This window comes from Egretta garzetta, unplaced genomic scaffold, assembly GCF_000687185.1.
Source record: "Egretta garzetta isolate BGI_Z169 unplaced genomic scaffold, ASM68718v1 scaffold712, whole genome shotgun sequence".
NCBI classification, from domain to species: domain Eukaryota; kingdom Metazoa; phylum Chordata; class Aves; order Pelecaniformes; family Ardeidae; genus Egretta; species Egretta garzetta.
In genome coordinates, this window is record NW_009258883.1 from 890723 (window position 1) to 909283 (window position 18561).

An 18561-nucleotide genomic window follows, 5' to 3' on the forward strand; every position below is an offset into this window, starting at 1 on the left:
CTCCATACTTTCATGGGGACAGGGTGGATACAATTATTTTTATGAGATCATGCACTCACCATATCATACAATTTCAGACCAGGTACTTGCACTTTCCTTTTGAATGATTGCAGCTCATGTTTTATGAACTTTCTGATTTCATACTATGTCTCAGTACAGTCTATTCTTCAGATTCTATACAAGAAAAAAACACCTATCAAACATAGCTTAGAGAGCACCTTAGGTTTTTACATTTGAAACAGTCATTACAAACACTTAAAAAGCAAAGCATTAAAATTGGAGCAGATGAATTGTTACTCTGGCACATGGAATGAGCAGGTACTTTACATGCCTAAGTCATTAGGTGTATGTCACTAGAATTGTTAATTCTCAGCTCAATTGATAATAATATTATATCATTTGAGCCTTTGCCATTCAAGTAGTACAAAGCTATCTAAGGACTGATGTTATCCATGCAGGCCACTTGGAACCAGATCTAAAACCAAAGTCTCAGAGGCCACCCTCAGTGATTCCCAGATGAGGTATTCCCTGGTCTATCATGCATGTGAAGACAACCCTGGAGACATGTAATAAAGCAGAAGTGGCTTTCAGAAAATTGGTGAAAAGCTGAACTAGATTTTGCATAACTTCACACATGTCTAAGGAGTTGTCCTAGAATGCATAAGGCCAATGCTGAAATTCCTGCTTGTCTGGGTTTGCAGAAGGGATTTAAATCCCCATTTCCCAGAACCTAGAGAGTTTCTTAATCACTGGAATATAGATTTTGTGTTTTCCCACTTAATACTTTTTAAAACTTTAGAAGAGGAAGTTGAGTGATCTACTTTGGCAAAATGAAGCAATGTCAAGGCTCACCTGCGATAGACGTTCAAAGCACTAGTTTGGAGCAAGTATATCAGATATGGAAATGAAGACAGTCTTGCCATGGTCCAATAAGGGCACTACTGTCTGAGCTGATAGAGATTTGTGGTGATTTCCCTTCTTATTTTTGCATGGTGGTACCTAATTTCAGGATTGAAGAGACTGATTTAACAGCAGATGATGTCTGGGTAACAGTGGGACCTCCTTGTGGCCAGATCATATTTGTAAGTAACAACATCCTACACCTTTCCTCATTGTTTCACTCCTGGGTAGCTTAGATGGCTTCAAGTCATCTAGGGTCAGATTCCTGGTTTTGCTGAACTTAGGCTGAAGCTGTACATCTGAAAACACCTTTTGAACTGGAAGTTTAGCTATCAGTTAGCAAAATCTCCACTGTTGCAACTTCTACAAAAGCAGAGAGAATCTCGTTTTTAGAACCTGAGACAATTATCTTGTGTTTTCTGGGAACATCTGTAGAGTAAATACATAAATGAATATTAAACTATTCCTTATGATAGATCTGCAGACTGCTGAAAACAGTTTTCAAATCTGCTTTCACAAGATTGGAAGAGTGCGAGGAAATTGGTCTATAGCTTAGTGCTGGAGGAAGTTACGCACAAGTTATAATTTCTGTTGACTGACACTCTAGTGAATTATTTATCTACTGAATTTTGAAAAGCAGTCTGCCTATGGACTAGGGAAAAGTGTCATTTTCACTCATCACATCTGAAACTTGGCAGTCCAGCATAAGGAAGAAATAAATGTTTGCACTAATGGGAACTGGCTTTAGAACTATGATTTGACCAAAAAATTACTATAGCCGATTTCCTGCGAACTTTAAGCTTCAAAGGAAAATCATATCTCCACATTTGCTTGAGGGAAATGCAGTTCAGACAACATTGCAGACCTGAAGAAATGTCCAGAAGCTTGCCTGATTTTATTCTGGCTGTATCAGTTGGTCCAAGAAAAGATACTACATCTCTACAAGCTTACCTGGCTTACATTCTTACACTGTCCTGGGTGAAGCAACATTATTACTATTAAGCTACATCCCTGTATGTAAAACACACTTTTTCAAGTAACGGAGATCACATTGACAACTATGATATTCTTTGCATTTTAGTCCTAGAAGAATCAGCATGTATGATCTTTCACTGATTTTCATTAAGTCAAAGGATTATTACAACTAGTATTGGAGCTAGCTGATTCAGTATTTTGTCGGGGTCTGTATGTTATATTACATATGTTTTATGGATGTATATAAAGTGAAGTCTTTCCGTCTCTGCCTACTGATGTCACAGTATTATACTTAAGCATAAAAAGCTACTAATAAAGCTTGATTCAGTGGACTTCCCTATTTTCATATTCAAGTCGATGATAATAGAATTTGGCACAAGTTCTTTCAGCTTGTGAATGCTGAAGGTAAGAGACATAATGCGCTGTTAAAGGCAATAGCAAAAATAATTTGTGGTCTTGTCTGCTCAAGGCAAAGATGAGGTTACATTTGCCAACTTTTCTACGAGACAGCTACCCTTGTAGGATATAATGGTTAGAGCAGGCCTCTAGAATAAGTCACTACAATATTCTGAACAAACTTGTGCTGGAGAAGATAATTGAACCTTATGAAGATTCACCTGTAGGGGTTTCATTTTGTCCGCCTTTATCTTTCTGATTTCTCTGTGAGATTAGCTTTGACTTTGCAAATTGAATAACAGTGGAATCTTGTTGAAAAGGTTGCACTGGGTCTTGAATTTCTTTGATTTTATTGTAACACTTTCACTGAACCAGATGTATTCCCACCCTCCTCTGGTTTTGTGTTGTGAACTTTTATACAATTCCCGAGATAAAGATGAGCTGTTGCTATTCTTTTCTTCCTTGCTGCTGACCTGTGAAGTGTGAAAGCAACTTTTTCTAACAACGCACATCTCAGGTCTTTATAGCCACCTTTTTGCTGGTCAGAGCACCAGTCCTTTGCCATCCTGATGTCTTTTGCTCACCCCTGGTGAAGACTAATGAAATATGGACCAACTGGGAGAGCCCAAAGGTATCCATAACGCTATAGCAGGGATGAATGACCACTTGAATGGCTTTGATGATCATTTCACTCAAAACTATATGGATGATGTTCTGATATTCTCAAACAAGTTCAGGTCTTCCTGCTGGTCTCCCCTGAATATGTTGCATGCAGTTTGTTATCCTTCTGACGTGTTCATTTTCCTGTAGTTTCCCCCTCAACATACCTTATTAGCACAGGAATCACAAAATACTTGTTTTAATCACCCATGAAGTATATCATGCTTTAAGGTTCAAACTGTGACTTCTACTACGAACAGCTTATAGGATGGTTTAAAAAAGAAATCATAGACTGATTTTTAAGCTAGTGAAGCCATTACATTTGGACACAATGCCATATTTCTTGCCTGGATTTTTCACAGTGGTTGAATGATCAGTTGCAAAATCTGCAATGGGACTGACATTTTTCACCTCTGCTCCTGTCCACACATTATGAAGGAACAACTGGGACAGTGTAGGTTTAATTGTTATGCAATCAGGAATAAAAAACAAATGGGGAAATCCCCTCTAAATTTGCTTTATTTAAAAAGATGTGAAGTTATCACTGCAAGTTAGCTATGTCACTATCATTTCTCATTTATAAAGAAAGGAATGACATTTTTTTCATGGTAATGAGCAGTTTGGACCTGATATTCAACTTCAGATATGTGTTAAGACATTGGTGGAGCTAGACCCCATCAGACCACTAGGGCTCAATCGTAGAGCTTAGTGTAGTTCTAGCAACAGTTTCTTTAAATAAAGAAAATAGCTTGTGAGGCTGGAGCGCTCAGCATTTAGGGGAATGTGTGAGCTGTGGCTTGCAGGGACTCTGTCCCCAAAGATTTAGGCTCTTCAAACAGGTTTTAACAGGCCATCTGGTGGTCTTACCTGCATGTGCAATAATGCTTTTTACTGATGTTACTGAGGAAGAAAAGGCATCTTTCTGGTTATGTGATATATGTAGGAAATCTGTTGATGAAAGGGTGCATTTATGCTTTTCTGAAAAATGGAGAGGATGCTAATTTCAGCCTTCCTTGTGAAATCCAGCTTCAAATTGAGAGAATCTTTCCTTTTACTCCTGACCTATTTTTCTTGATGATTTGTGGTTGTTGCTGTCTGGGAGAAATGGATGCACTAAAACTTATTCTAGAGTGGCTAAAAACACTAGGATGCCAATTTAACCTTTCATGACATTTATATTGTTGTGTTTTTGTAGATGTTACTATCCCGATTTAGGAAAGGAGCAAGAATAAATCTGTTTGGGTAGGTTGACAACAAGCTAATTCATAAAGCAGAACCTCTTACATGGAATTGGACCATTGAGAGAGATGGTTTTACATCTTGGAAAGCAGGGGTTTATTATTAGTTAACATATAGTATTTAAAAATAATCTGTAGCCAGATTTTGAGCTGTATAGAGTGGCTTGGATAATTTTGACTATCAACAAAAGAAAAAGAAAACAAAAGGAAAATGGAATGCTATTTTTTTTCTTAAAGTGAAGGATAAGTGGGAATATGTCATAAGCATTCATCCTTTCCTGCCTTAGTCCTGTAGTTCAAAAGGGAGGGAGGCAAAAAAAAGAAGCTGAAATAATGATTAGAAATTTGGATAAAATTTATTTTCTTTCATCAAACATTATGACTACAGTAGTTGCAATTTATAGATAACTCCATGAAGCACAAAAAGAAGCTAAATTATTTGCTCAGCTCTAGTTATGCAATTGTCCATGATGCTGGGTATTACGAGGACGATGATATATTAGTTCCAGGAACTGTGTCCTACAGCAAAACTGCAGTCAGCCACTGTGCAAGCTATTCCAAGGGGCACAGGGTTACCATTCACAATCACTGCATGAGCCTCTCCAGTGAGATTTTCATGTTTATGTTCAAATCAGAGAGGGAAGGTCAGTGCTCAGTCTTTGCCACCAGAGGTCTTCAAAGGACATGTTATAGATGCTTTTCAGTGGCTGAAAATGAGAGGTACATCTTACAGTCACTGCTGACAGAAGTAGTTGGGAGTAATTTACTCAAGTTCTTCAAGTCATTATTTGTCTGAGACTCAGAATTTGTGCCTGACAGAATTGCTGCTGGATAGGAACAACTCTGCTTGCTTTGCATGTCTGTCTGGACGGGTCGTTTTCTATTCCCCTGCTTGATGAGGTAGAGATTTTGATACTGATGAGTTAACAAGAGTTTCTGATTATTTCTTGAACATATGTAAGAGAAGGAAGATTTCTGCAAGAAAAATTTTGTATTCCCTCAGGGACCAGCTGAGGGATGCTGTGGGCAGGAGTGAACAGAGAGGATGGAGGTGCTGAGGGTGACCTGGCCTTGGAAGCACCCTCCCTTGCGGAGGAGGCTCTCCCAGGATGCCTGCACCACTGCTCGCAGCCCTCCCAGTGCAGAGCCTGACTGACCCTCCTCGCTGGTCAAGCTTTTTCTAGCCTTGATCTGGAGCCTCCTCTCTAGATTAGGGTGCACAGGATGGTATTTTGGATCTGCCTTCCTGAACGCGATAGGACAAACATTTCTTGGGCTCCCTTTATACCTTTCTCCCATGCTTCAGGAAGGAAAAATATTTCCAGCAAAGTAATTAATTTTCAAAAACTAGATTTTTCCCTTTTTATTTGCTTTACATTAGAGTGTGGTGACCTTTTACACTATGATAATGCAAGGGAGAGACAATTGTGTTTCTGTTATGAAATAAATACCCAGTGTGACTGTAGGTCTTTTAAGCTCATCTGAATAAAGTCAGTACATCAATTGAAAGAAAGCATTAGAACATGTAAAGACTTACTGGTTATGTATTCATAAAATATAAGTCATGTTTTCGTAAATGGAGACTCAGATGAATTTATTTATGGAGTTTTTTCATTGTTAAGGAATGAAAAAACAACATGGAATGAACAAGGGAGTGTAATATTTCTGTTCTTCACTTACTGTCTTTGTAGCTGAAAATGGACATTATTTTGGCTGTGAATATGGTAGGGCATGGCTGAGAATTTATTACAGTGAGAAGGGAGAAAAGAGGGATGGAGCCTAGATACTGCTGTGCTTGGTGATGCAGATATCCTGAAGAAGAGGAGAGCTGTCATTTTAGACTCCAGTTCTGTTACAGATGAGAGCAACCTCCTCCTTACCTCTCCTGCCTCCCAATGTCTGCTTGATCTTGTTAAAGCCAGGGAAATGTCACACGTGGCAGTGGGTCCACCACAAAGAGGAATTTTTAGCAACACAGAATGAAATAAAAAGAAATGCAAGCTGGACAAAAACTTCCACTTTCATTCAAACCCCTATTTGACTGGCTCTAGTTAGTGTTCCCTCTGCCATCTGGGGGCTGTTAGGCATGTCTGGGCATAGGGCATGGCTGTCGCTATTCTCATAAGGGCCTTCTGTTTTAATTTTGTTAGAGAAACGCTCTTCTAAGCCAGCACTTCCCAAATATATGTTATTGGCTTCATATGAGGACTTCATACCATCACAGGGTGACAATTTTATTGGCTGTTTTGGGGAATTTGGGAACTTTTATATGCCACTTGCATGGGTCTCTGCTAGTACAATGAAAGCCTTAGAGGAAGCATGAACCTCCAGCTATAGAACTGGCACATTCTGGATTTGGATGTAGTCCCCAATAAAAAGAAAAGCCAAGCAAGCTGTCATACTGAGGCTAAAATTTTTGGGAACAGTTTTCAATGCAAGTATGGGGAGAGTTTCTTGCAGACCAGGAAGTTAATGAAAATACTAAGTCAGTGTATTTCATCTTATCCATGATTGACTTCCTGGAGACAGTAAAGCATTAGAAAATCAAACCACTTTCCATTTAGTGCCATGTACCAAGAGACTTGATAAATGTGGTATGAAATGTTTTATGTTGTTTCCAAAAAAAAAAAAATTTAAGAAAAAAATTATGGTTTGTCTAGTGGGCAGCAGTGAAACATAAAGAGTTAAGAAGCACCTGGTGTATTTGGTATGCTCTATTTAATTTTGAGAAGAGAATTTGTTATTATGCAGTAGCAAATCTGAGACTTCTGTATTGTTTAAAATTTCACATTGCACTGGTAAATTCCTTTCTTCTTGTGGAACACACTTTGAGTTAGTTTGGTAAGACCATTCCTTAGCTTGCTCTGCCAAGAAAAACACAGGTCTGTCTCTGATATGGTAAATGAAATCTCAAATCCAGTAATACCAGAGCCATATTGTGCAAATGTGTCTTCTGAGCATATCTACAGGGTCTGTCCATATAGGACTTACCAGTAGCAATCAAACACCAATATTTTCCCTGTGGCAGGTATTTTGAGATAGCTGTGACTACTAATGGTTCTCTGAAATCCTCAAAATTTACAACAGCTTTTTAGTTTCATATGATTGGCATGATGTAAGAAAATAGTTCAACTTGTCTGTACTAATACTGCTAAAAACAATCTGGGTCCAGGTGCTTTTTTTTTGGTGATGATTTCTCTTATATACATCAGTAAAGCCAGTAAGTAAACAATGTACTAAAATCAGGGTGAGAAAATTGTAAAAAATATTCACATCTGCATAAAAAATATATATTAAAAGGCAAGGCTGCAGAGTGTCAGATTTTAGATGTAACTTACTTGATAGTAACTCTTAATACATCTTTGTAATCATGCAGTTAGGAATAAAACACACCAAACCAGCTGATATTTAAAAAACCTTAGGTTGAAGCAGGTCCCATCTTCCTTTATTTCTGTTCTTGGTTCTAAAAGAGTTAGCTGCTGGGTGTAAGGAAGGAAGGAAGACATTCTGAAATATGTTATTTTCCCCCTGTTTTAACTTCTAGAAACCAGGCTTATGGATCACAGTCAGTATGTGTGCTTAGATAAAACAAGTATGAAAGGGTTGAAATAAGGAAGACAATTAAGTTCATTCAGCTTCTGTGAAAACAGCAAGTCCAGTAGAAGACAGAAACACTAGAAGTGCAAGAACTGAATAAAAAATTTCAGAATTAGTTTATTCTTAGGGGAGACCAGCCTTAAGAATACCCCAGATCTTTAATGGGAATGTCTTAGACAATCAATCATCAATCAAATGCTGAGCATAAATTGTATTTAATTAAGTATTGATAGTTCAGATTCTCAAGGATTCTTCAGTTTTGTCTGAATAGCAGATAGTAATCAATTTGTCTTCCTTTATGGACAGAGATATAAATTCAAGTACGTAGTTTCATCTGACATGAAGGTATGCAAATCCTGTGCCATGTTTTGAACACCAGTATGTAGCCATGGCAGTCCAATAGAGGTTGACATCAAAGCTTTACAGTTGCACTTGATGATCTTAAAGGTCTTTTCCAACCTAAATTATTCTGTGATTCTATTCTATGATCCTTGGGACTGTGGTCCTCTCTCTGAGAATTGATGTTTGGGTTAAATGCTTATTCTCTAATTATAAGAGCTACTGATAAGTGACTGCATACAGTTTCATATGTCCATTTGTTTAAGAACTCACTTTTTTTTTTTTTTCTATAAGGAAGAACACTCTGAACAGACTCAAGGTTATCAATAATACAGATTTATTCCACAGAGTGAGGAAATCTTATTCCTAAAATGAGTTCAGGGGTTCTGCCCTCCTCTTGGAAAACGGTTTCAGAACACATTTCTTTGATAGATCAAGAACCTTGTTTTCATTTTCAGACTTAATTTATGCACAGTTAGTTTATGCAGATTTATTCCATTGCAGGGTATGGTCTGGTAAAATGCTGAGTGCTGCCTCCAAGAAGCCAGGCAGGTCCAACTTCCTTAACTGAATTATGTCCAAAGAAGAACCAAATATAGAAATGGAAAAATAATCTGACTGGAAAAGAAAGGTATACTTTGGAAGTCAGAAAAGGTAGGAATAAAATTTGATTTGTGAGATGTTAAACAAAATTTAACCCTACAAAGGAAACTAAAGCAAATAGTGTGGGTTTTTTTCTTCATTTATACGTAGAAAAAAAAACAAGGAAAGAGCAAGTGAGGATATTAGGAAGCAAGGATGGGCCAAGACTAAAGACCCTCTGGACAGGAAAAAGTACTTGAATACCTTTCTTTACAAAAAGGAATCTGACCAAATATTAAGATGAAGATGGACTAGTAAAGGACACGGAGAAGGACACAAATTTTATCAGCATGGGGGGTTGAACTGCCTGAGTAGAAGGAGGGAATCTGATCAGCTCCATCCTACAAAAGTGAGGGATATTGGGTTGTTTCCAGCAGCATTATTGTGGTCTAGCACCCCAGGACTAAAAAATGAAGTATTTAGATTAAAATGAAGGGTGGAGAAGTGGTTCAGGTGATTACAGACTTGTTATATTATTTCAATATTACTTTTTAAGAAAAATGTTGAAGGGGGTAATGATTGAAGACAAATAGATCATAATTCACCCCATTTTCTGTTTACCGAAAGGTAGATCACATTGTACTAGCTTAGTGTTTTTCATGTTTAAGTGATTCACTGAAAACAAGAAGCCTGTCTACATTCCTCTGAAGTGTTTATATAGTAACAGCTATGATATTACTAATTAAGCTAGAAGAGAAGGAGGTTAGTGTAGGAATTGTAAGACTTAGACTTAAGTTAACATTGGTAAAAATGAGCCTAACATGCTGATAGGGTGTCTGAACTGAATATTTGGTCTGAAGGACTTTCTCAAAAGACGAATCATAAGGTCAGTGTTATTTAATGTTTTCATTAATGATTAGCATTGAAGGGCAGAAGAATTCTGATAATTTTTTGAGACAAAATTGGGAGAATTTACCAACGTAAGAACCAGTACATGACACAGTTACTTAATGTATTTGAGTACTGGAGTTCCAGAAATAAGATAAATTTTATTAATATGGATTGCAAGGTTGCACACATAGGTAATACCATAAACTGGGGGCTTATTAACTACAAAGAAAAAAATCTGATATACTGGTCAGTCACATAACGACTGTAAGACGGCAGTTGACTATTACTTTTGGGGGGAGAAAACTAAAGAAAAAACAAATGTGAGCCTGAAATATATAGTAACATGTCTTTATATATACTTAAGGTGAAGGTCTTTGAGATTATCAATAGCAGTGCCCAAGCCACTAATAGTCTTTTGAGAGGCTATGCTCTTCAGTCACCTGTGTTTGGAAAGCATGACCTCAACCTGGAGCAAGTGCAGAAAATGTCTCCTAAGGTAATCAGGAGAACAGAGAAGAAACTGAAGCGTTTTGTTTAAACTGTCAAAGGCAAAGGTTTGCAACGCATTGCATAAAAGACAGAAATGGTTAAAAGCTTTTTAACTTGGAAAAGCAGACTGGAACAGTCTAATCATATGCTCGCCCAGAAGTAGTCAAGAATTAAAAAAATTTCCAAATTTCATATAGATGATACTGTTGTTTTGTCTGCGTTTCACTAGCCTTGCTTTTCTTACCAGTACAGACATACTTCAATTGTTTTTCCAATAGCAGTAGTGAAAGCAAGAAACATAGATGGCTTCCAGACAGAACTTGAGAATTGGGTTATTACAGAATACTGTTGCTTTTAGCTGTTTCTGTCAATTAAGCACAGGAATTTAGGTGTTACCTAAGCTGACTGGACGTGGTACTAAATGTACAAGAAAAGGACGTATATTAAAACAGTCTGAATTTTAACAAGTTAACTTTGCTATATTGTGTGGCTGGGCTGGGCTATAACATGTCTTCCTCCTCAATTTATTAGATGTTGATATAATTTGCTCATGGGCATTTCACCGCAAAATGCATCCGTGTTGTGCATCAGTGGCTATTCATAATTTTCTAAGGTCAAAGTGTTGTGGTGCAGTACTGTTAGATCTATAGGACAGCAGAAATGAATTTTCCCCCAGCCGCATGCATTGGCTAGAAAGACAAAAGCCAGGAAATGAAATTGGCAGCATCATAATTGAATGAGGGAACAGCCTGGATTTCTCAGTGACTAATAGTGGCATAACAGCTGCTAATTAGTTAAAGTTGTACCTGAAATGACCTTATTTATGTAAGCACAGTTTTTAGGAAAATTTTATGGAATGGAAATGTGGAAATTAGAAATGTGTAGTTAAATAATAGATAAAACTCTGCACAGTCAGGGTATTATTATTTGAGAGGTAACATGGTATACTGTGGTCCTGTAATGAAATGCCAAAGACGAGTATATATGGACACACTTGAGCTGTAGAGATTTCTGAAAGGCACCAAAATAAATCCAAATAGCTCAGTAATCCTTCCCTCTGAAAGTGCAAGTCAACTCCTAGAATGGCTTTTCCAGGGCTTTCTGTAATTATTATGTTTATCTTTCTAAAATTCAACTTCATAGCCATAGCCAAATAAACCCCTCTGAAATATCTATGAAAATAAAAATTAAATGGACTCTTATTTAATTCTTATCCTGTTTAGTCAACCAACTTCTTTTGACACAGATAATCCTGTCATTTTCCTATGTTCTTCCACGTCTTAATTTTTGACAAATCTGTATTCTCTTTGTTCAGTTGATTTCTTCTTATTCCTCTGGCTGCTACTTAAGAATCCTCTTTAACATCATCTCTTCTTCCTTATTTGAACTCTCACATGCATCCATGGGTCCTGTTTTCCCTCTCTTTTCCCTCATTCTTAGTGTTTGAATGATAGGGAGCATTGTGAGAGCTTTCACTAGCTTCTCTTTGCAGGCACCTCCCAAGCTTACCTCTTCACCCCATTCTGACTCAGTTTAGTTTCACATTTCAGGCTGTCTTTCTGGATGTCCTGTTCTCAGTTCAAACCCAATATCCTCACAGTGAACTATCTGTGGGTTTTTTTTAGATTGCTGGTGTTGCTCAGTTCTTCATCCTAGCTGGTAGTTTCATTATTTCTTTGGTGATTTAGACTGTGACATGTGTCCTTTTCCAGCTGCTTTTGTGCTGACTTGAAGAAATCACTGCTATCACCCCTTTGCTGAAAATTTCTGTCCTTCCCATGTCCAATGGCTGAGGACTTCTAGAATATATCATGTAGTCCCAGTCAGAATGAACCGGGTTATTTTAAACAGTGAATTTCGAGTTTATTTTGATGGAACTGTGTTGAGGAAAAATCATGTGAGCATTTCATGTGGATGCCAGACTGGTCCATAACCTCTTTCAGAGGTCAATGCTGAGCAGGAAGGAGTTGTCTGGGAGCAGTAGTTGTAGCTAATAACAATGTGTATCCAAAACTATTGCAATGGGATCTTCAGATCATAATAGCACCATATTGGAACAAGGGTTTTCTTGTACTTCTTTCTTTCACTTTTGTGGTCATAAATGTGTGGCAGCCTCACTGTAATTTATTAATCTCCTGTCATGCTGAGTAAATCAAAAAAAAAAAAAAGAAAAGAAAAGAGAAGAAAAAGAGTGAGATTATTGGAATCCACAGCCTAGAATAAGGAACTGAAGGAGAGTATTCAAATCCTCCAGCACTTTGACCAATGCCAGACTTGACCCTAAGCTAAGCAGCAGGGAATCCTGCAGAAAGGGAGAGTCCTAAAGGTGCCCCAAAGCTTTTTGTTTTACTGTCCAGGACCACACTTCTTTCTGTGTTGGGTTTGCAATGCAGAGTCTTCTTCTGGAGCTAGATTATGTAAGGTTTATCTATGCAGAAAGTTGAAAAGGAGTTGATCTTCTCAAACTGGTGAAAAAAGTTGTGGCACTGTTTTTGTGTGCTTCACACCTCAGTAGCTGAAGAGCTCACCCAATGGGTGAAGAGCCTATACTCAGTTCTCCCCTAACTAAATAGATTCAGACCCCCATTTCTTACTTTGCACTGATCAGCAAACAGTATGTATTTCATTCTTAAACTTATCCCATGGAAAGAATATTTTTTCTTTGTTTGGGACAATAACAAAGTGGTTGGGCACTTGGGCGAGAACTGCACTTCATCTTCCAGCTAGTGGTTATGTTTTAACCTTCAGTTTAGAAGGCTAAGAAGGAATGTATCCTGTCTTCTCTGTCTTGGTGGCTGCTCTTGCCACTGGACTACTTATCGGCTAGGGGAGCATGTGAGATGAGGAAGATGGGATGGGGCAACATCAGCTGCAGGTAGCTGTTGTATCTAGGGTGTGCTCTGAGAACACCAGGTCATGAAGGAGAGAGGGAGAGGAAGAGGTGAGTTGTACACTGTTGTGAAGACTGATATGTGTCTGTGCATATGCAGAATACATTTAGGTATACAAGGGGCTCCATAAAGACAGTGGTTAGTTTTAAGCACTAGAAGCATTAGAGTCTGAGCAACAGCAAATCCCACTGCTCTGGATTTGGAAAATATGATACTGCACCAGATCAAGGCAAAGGCCAGCCTAAACAATATTCTGTTTCTGATGTTACATAGTAGTGGATGCCTGGGGAAGAGAATAAGAATATGCAGTGATACGTGTTTTCAAGCCAGAGATGGATGTCTATGTGTCATGGTCTTTGCTGTGTTTTTCCGTGATGAATATGTCCAGTTGGTTTTAGAGACATTAAAATTCAAAATCCACAGTATCCTGTGGCAAAGACTTTCACAACTAGTTGAGCACTGTGTGGAAACCACCTTCTCATACTTGTTTTGAATCTGTCATCTGCTGTTTCCAGCTGGTGCCTTCTGGAGCCTGAGAGAGGGTTTACCCCACTACTATGGCATCTATCATCTTCTCCATAAATGCCTATGCCAGTGAGTGAGATACCTAAATCTTTTTTTGTTAAGTTGGGCTGTTACACTTGGGAGCAAGCATTGCCCAGTACTCTGACAGAACTTGGTGAAAATTAAGTTAAAAGATGCCATTAAAAAACAAGCTGTTTATTTTTCTTCCAATATGCTCTTCTGTTTGTGCTCTCAGTATCTGTTGATCATATGTCTGCCTCTATGTCTGTAACAGCTAATCCTTTCTAAGAAAGGGAGTCCAGAACTGCATGCGTTTTTCCACATGGAAACACATAATTGCTTTATATATAGTGTAATATTATTTTAAATAGCAGAAATGCAACTGGTTTTCATATCTCATTTCATCTCACATTTTTCCAGAGAGTGGACAGCTTTTATTGCTTGCAGGTCTGAAAGAAAAGAGATTCACAGAGACAGAGGTTCATTAACATTGCTTCACTAAAAGAAGTTCATTGCTAGAACCCTCAAGCCATTATGTGTTTCCCTTCACTTGAACCTATCTGTTTTTCCACCCTTCTGCACAACTGGGTAGTATATTGCTTGGGCTTGATTTTGATGGCCAAAGGTAGTCTGTGCCATCTGTTACTCATTTAGTTCTCTTGACCTTGGTATGTGAGTAGCTGGATTTTCTTTTTTTGTCTCATAGCATAAATGATTCTTCTTTTGAGAACTGTGAAGAGTTCTTTGCTTACCATGGCTCTCACATATTGCAAACAAAGCAAACAGCTCTACTTATATTAAAACTAATCAGTAACATATACAAGGAAGGGAATAGGAATTCAAATATTTTAATTAAAAGGAAGCAGAGGTCCTGTACACGTGCTTTAAGGACTGAAAATCTTAGCTTAATTGTTGACTGAGGTAACATATTTGTAGAAATTACTAACAAGTTAATAAGTAAGAATTCATCAAAAGAGTTTTCACATTAACAAATAATCAAGTGATATCAAAAGGAGGTAGTCTAATGCTGCAGATTTTCTTCATTCAAATGGTATTTTTGCCTGTGTTGTACTGGTCTTATGTTACAAAGGAAACTAAAGAGATGGTAGGACAGACCACTGGCTCCCAGAAGTCATGCTGTGCTGCATGGAGTGGAGCTCTTAAATATCTCACTATCAGCAGAATTAGAATTTGGTTCTTCATTAACAAAATTGAAATCTTTAGGGCTTTACTCCTCCCTCCAAAATCAATAAGCCCCAGAACCAACAAAAAAAAACCCCAAACAACCAAATAACCTGGTGAGAAACCAAACTGAGGACAAGTTGGTATCAGCATTCCTTATTATTTGGTGCTCAGGAATTCTCTGCCACCATCCCAGTCTTGGTTGTGATTCCTGTTCTGATAAGCCTGGCTTTGCCCTAGTGCTGGTTGGGGAGTCTTGGTGCCAGTACAATGATCTGCATTATTGTAGGTGGTAATTATCTAAAAAATTTATGTGTTGCAACCTTTAACTTTGTGTACCAAACTTTTGTTGTGGATCTAGCATTTTCAGCCATCTCTGACTGTAGATAAGACTCTTTCCAGCAGAGGGTGATGGTACATTTATGCTCAGGCAGCTGATGACAGTGGCTTGGCAACAGAGCTAATTTTGTGCTAAAGAGGATGTGAACATACACGCATTTCTGTTAAGCCCATTCCTGTATGCGGGTCTGAACAGTTCCAATGTAAAACACTGTCTAGGATCATGGGAATTTATTACTGATCCAAATAATAAACAAGTAGATCTGTAAACATCAGAACTAAAGAAAGCGGTTTCATGTGGTGTCTCTTCATTGTTTGATGACTTAACTGAATTACAGTATGATTCTGTGTTGTACTTATATTCACCTATTACTTTCCCTTTGAGAGCATTCCCCATTCAGCTATGCAAGGTTGCTGGTTTTGGCTGTAGCAGTAGACCTATAAAACCAAAAGTTATTATTTTTGAATGTGTATCCACCTGTCTGTTTTTACAAAGCTTATAGGGGCTTAACTAACCTTGAGACCTCATTCCCTCTAGTAAGTTCAGGTAAAACTGGCCAAGGGTTTAAAACCTTACACGGAGAGGAGGGGAACTGGAATACCATGCAGGATAACTGCATAACTTAAATCTTATTTCCATAGGAAACCAAGTTACTGAAAGATATATATGCCTAGAAATTATGGACATTTTAGCATCATTAACACCAGCACTCAGTACATTATTGAATAAGTACTCTGAGATTTCTGAATAAAGGGTCTATGCAGAAATACTGCAAAGCTTGACCGAATCAGGATCTGGCATGGATTAGAAAAGAAAAATCACAAAAAATTCACCCATCAGCACAAACAAAAAGAGTAAAAAAAATATAAATGTGAAAACGTGTGTATCTAGTTTTCATCATACTGACGGTATTGATTTCATTCCCATTTAGTGTCATTCATTAATTTCAGCGATCTCATCATTAAAGCCATGTCTATCAGTGAATGGCCTCAGATATACTGTACATAAATACTCATGTTGCAGATCTGTAATTGATCTAGACTGTTCTGTGTGTTGCAGAGCCAGTAACTTTAATAAATATTAGCTGCTTATATCTTCTATACCTCTATGTGCTAACAGAAAAAATAGACTTGACATAATATACTTTTAACCAGAAAAAGATGAATGTAATGCCAATCCTCCAAACACCCTATTTCTGTGTGTCTTTTCAGACCTGAAAACTTTTCGAACTTTAATGTGTACTAAGTTTTTCTCACTTGCACTGAGTTAGTTCCTTTATTTTCTGGTGATTTGCCATGACTATGTTTTTAAGTAGGTGTACATTTGACAACTAATGTTTGAAGTACCGGTAGAGTGCACTGTGTTTAGATGCAAAACTTCCAAGCTTCCTAGGTAAAGAACATTGACTTCTGAAACAGTAAATCCTTGTGGAAAAGTACTTATTTTCTGTTGTCTGAGATAAAATTGAATCCCAAGTCCAGAATAGACTTGCATTTGGAAGAAATCTGTAATTGTAGTACGATGTTAATTTAGCTGCAGAATGAAATATCCATGGCTTTCTGTAACGTATAAACAACAGCAAAAATAACTAACATTTTTACACAGATACTTACACAAAAAGAGGTGAAAAGAGGCATGGCTAAATCTAACTTTTACAGCAGTGATCAGCTGGATGATTCTGTCCTTTAACAAGTCACACTTGCAGATGAGTAGCTAGAAGGAATTATGGTAGCAGATACTGCTGTTTCCTTGCACTCTTTTGGGCTATTGAGAATGCACGCAGATGTTGTAACCTTCATGCTTCTAATGGAATTATTTTGGGTAAATTATTACTTTATATTATTGTATCTGTTTAAGCACCTCCCCATCTTTTAGTAAGGGAATTCCTGGAGCTTCATAGGATCTTCTTGGTAATGTTGTCTTGGTTGGTCTTTTAGCTATAGAGCAAAAAAGATCTCACTAATTTATGGCCCAGGTCAGAAAGTAGATAACCCTGTGTTTACATTTAAGCTGTGTGGCTATAATGCCAATATACGTATATATGTATTAATTTGTTTAATATAATCAGATTAACTCTCATTTTTTCAAAATGAAAATTAGTGTTTGCAGAGCCTGAATCTGTCATAGACCTGCTGAGATTCCATGGCTGACTCCATTACATCAGGGAACCAGAATTCCCCTTTTAATCCCACGTTCCCTGTTGGGCCACACAGAAATCACAGGCTGAGTGGAACAGGCTCAGGGATGGTGCTCCCCTGCAGGATGCAAAAGTGCATGTTTCTCTAGGAAGGAATAATTTGATCTGAATATTATGTCATGCTTTGAGAGAGAGCACTGGACCTCTGATTTTCTTTCTTTTTTCTTTTTTTTGGTAAAGGAAAGCATGTTAACCATGGTGAGCAGGACAAATTTTAGTCCTGGCAGTAGGTTATTCTGCCAGCTTGAATTCCTTCAGCGGTTTCAATTTTGCTGTCTTACAGACATGAAACTGCTAGTTGTTCCAACAGGCGTCTTCTACTTTAGAGGGACATTTCAGGGTTTAGTACCTATAATTCTTTGTTATTTTTAGAAACCTTTGAGAAGTTAGTATATTTTTTTTTCTGAAAGACTGTATCCTGATTAATTTAAACCTTAAATGATTCCAAAGAAAGAAGCCAATTAAATAGTAATGATATTAGATGAAAATTGACTGTCTTTGTGGCAAGTAATGTTTTATTGTGTGTATTTGTCCTTATAGAAACTTTGCAGTCATGGGAAGGCCAGATTGCATATCTTCTTGCACCAAACCAGGATCTTCTTTCATACATTTTAGGCACTATTGCTTTCACCCAATATAAGGCTAGATTATTATATTTTTGGAATTAAAAAAAATAAAAATATGAGGGTATACTGAAGTGAGTCCAGCAAAGGGCCACTCAACAGTCAACAAACTCTAAAGCAATTACTGTTCTAGATTCATAGAAAAAAAATCTTTGATTCACATGCCTGCTATCAGGGAAATTTAGTGAAACAATTCTTTTTTTGCCTAGGTTCACTTAATTGGTCTCCATTTTCAGACTGTCTGAAAATGTTGCAAAGTCTGTGTGGTCAGAAAGTTGGTAATTTTGCAGGTGAGTGTGGAGGCACAGAGACATGACTTTATTGGTCACGTTGACTGAGAAATGTATGTGTTCATCATAAAGGTAAGCATCCCTTTTGTTGCTGATATCTGTAACTAAGGGCTTGGGTCAAAGTCATAAAAAGGACTGACAGGATGTATTGGGTTTGTGTGGCAAGGTTTTGGGGGGGATGGAGGGTTACAGGGGTGGCTTCTGTGCGAAGCTGCCAGAAGCCAGAAGGAAAAGAAAAATCCTTGCAGAAGAACAGTAGTGGGAGAGAGAGGAGTGAGAGGACATGAGAGGAGCAGCCCTGCAGACCCCCAGGTGGGTGCAGCAGGAGGGCAGGAGGAGCTCCAGGCACCAGAGCAGAGATTCCCCCGCAGCCCCGGGTGCAGCCCATGGTGGGGCAGGCTGTGCCCCTGCAGCCCAGGGAGCCCACGGGGGAGCAGATCCCCACC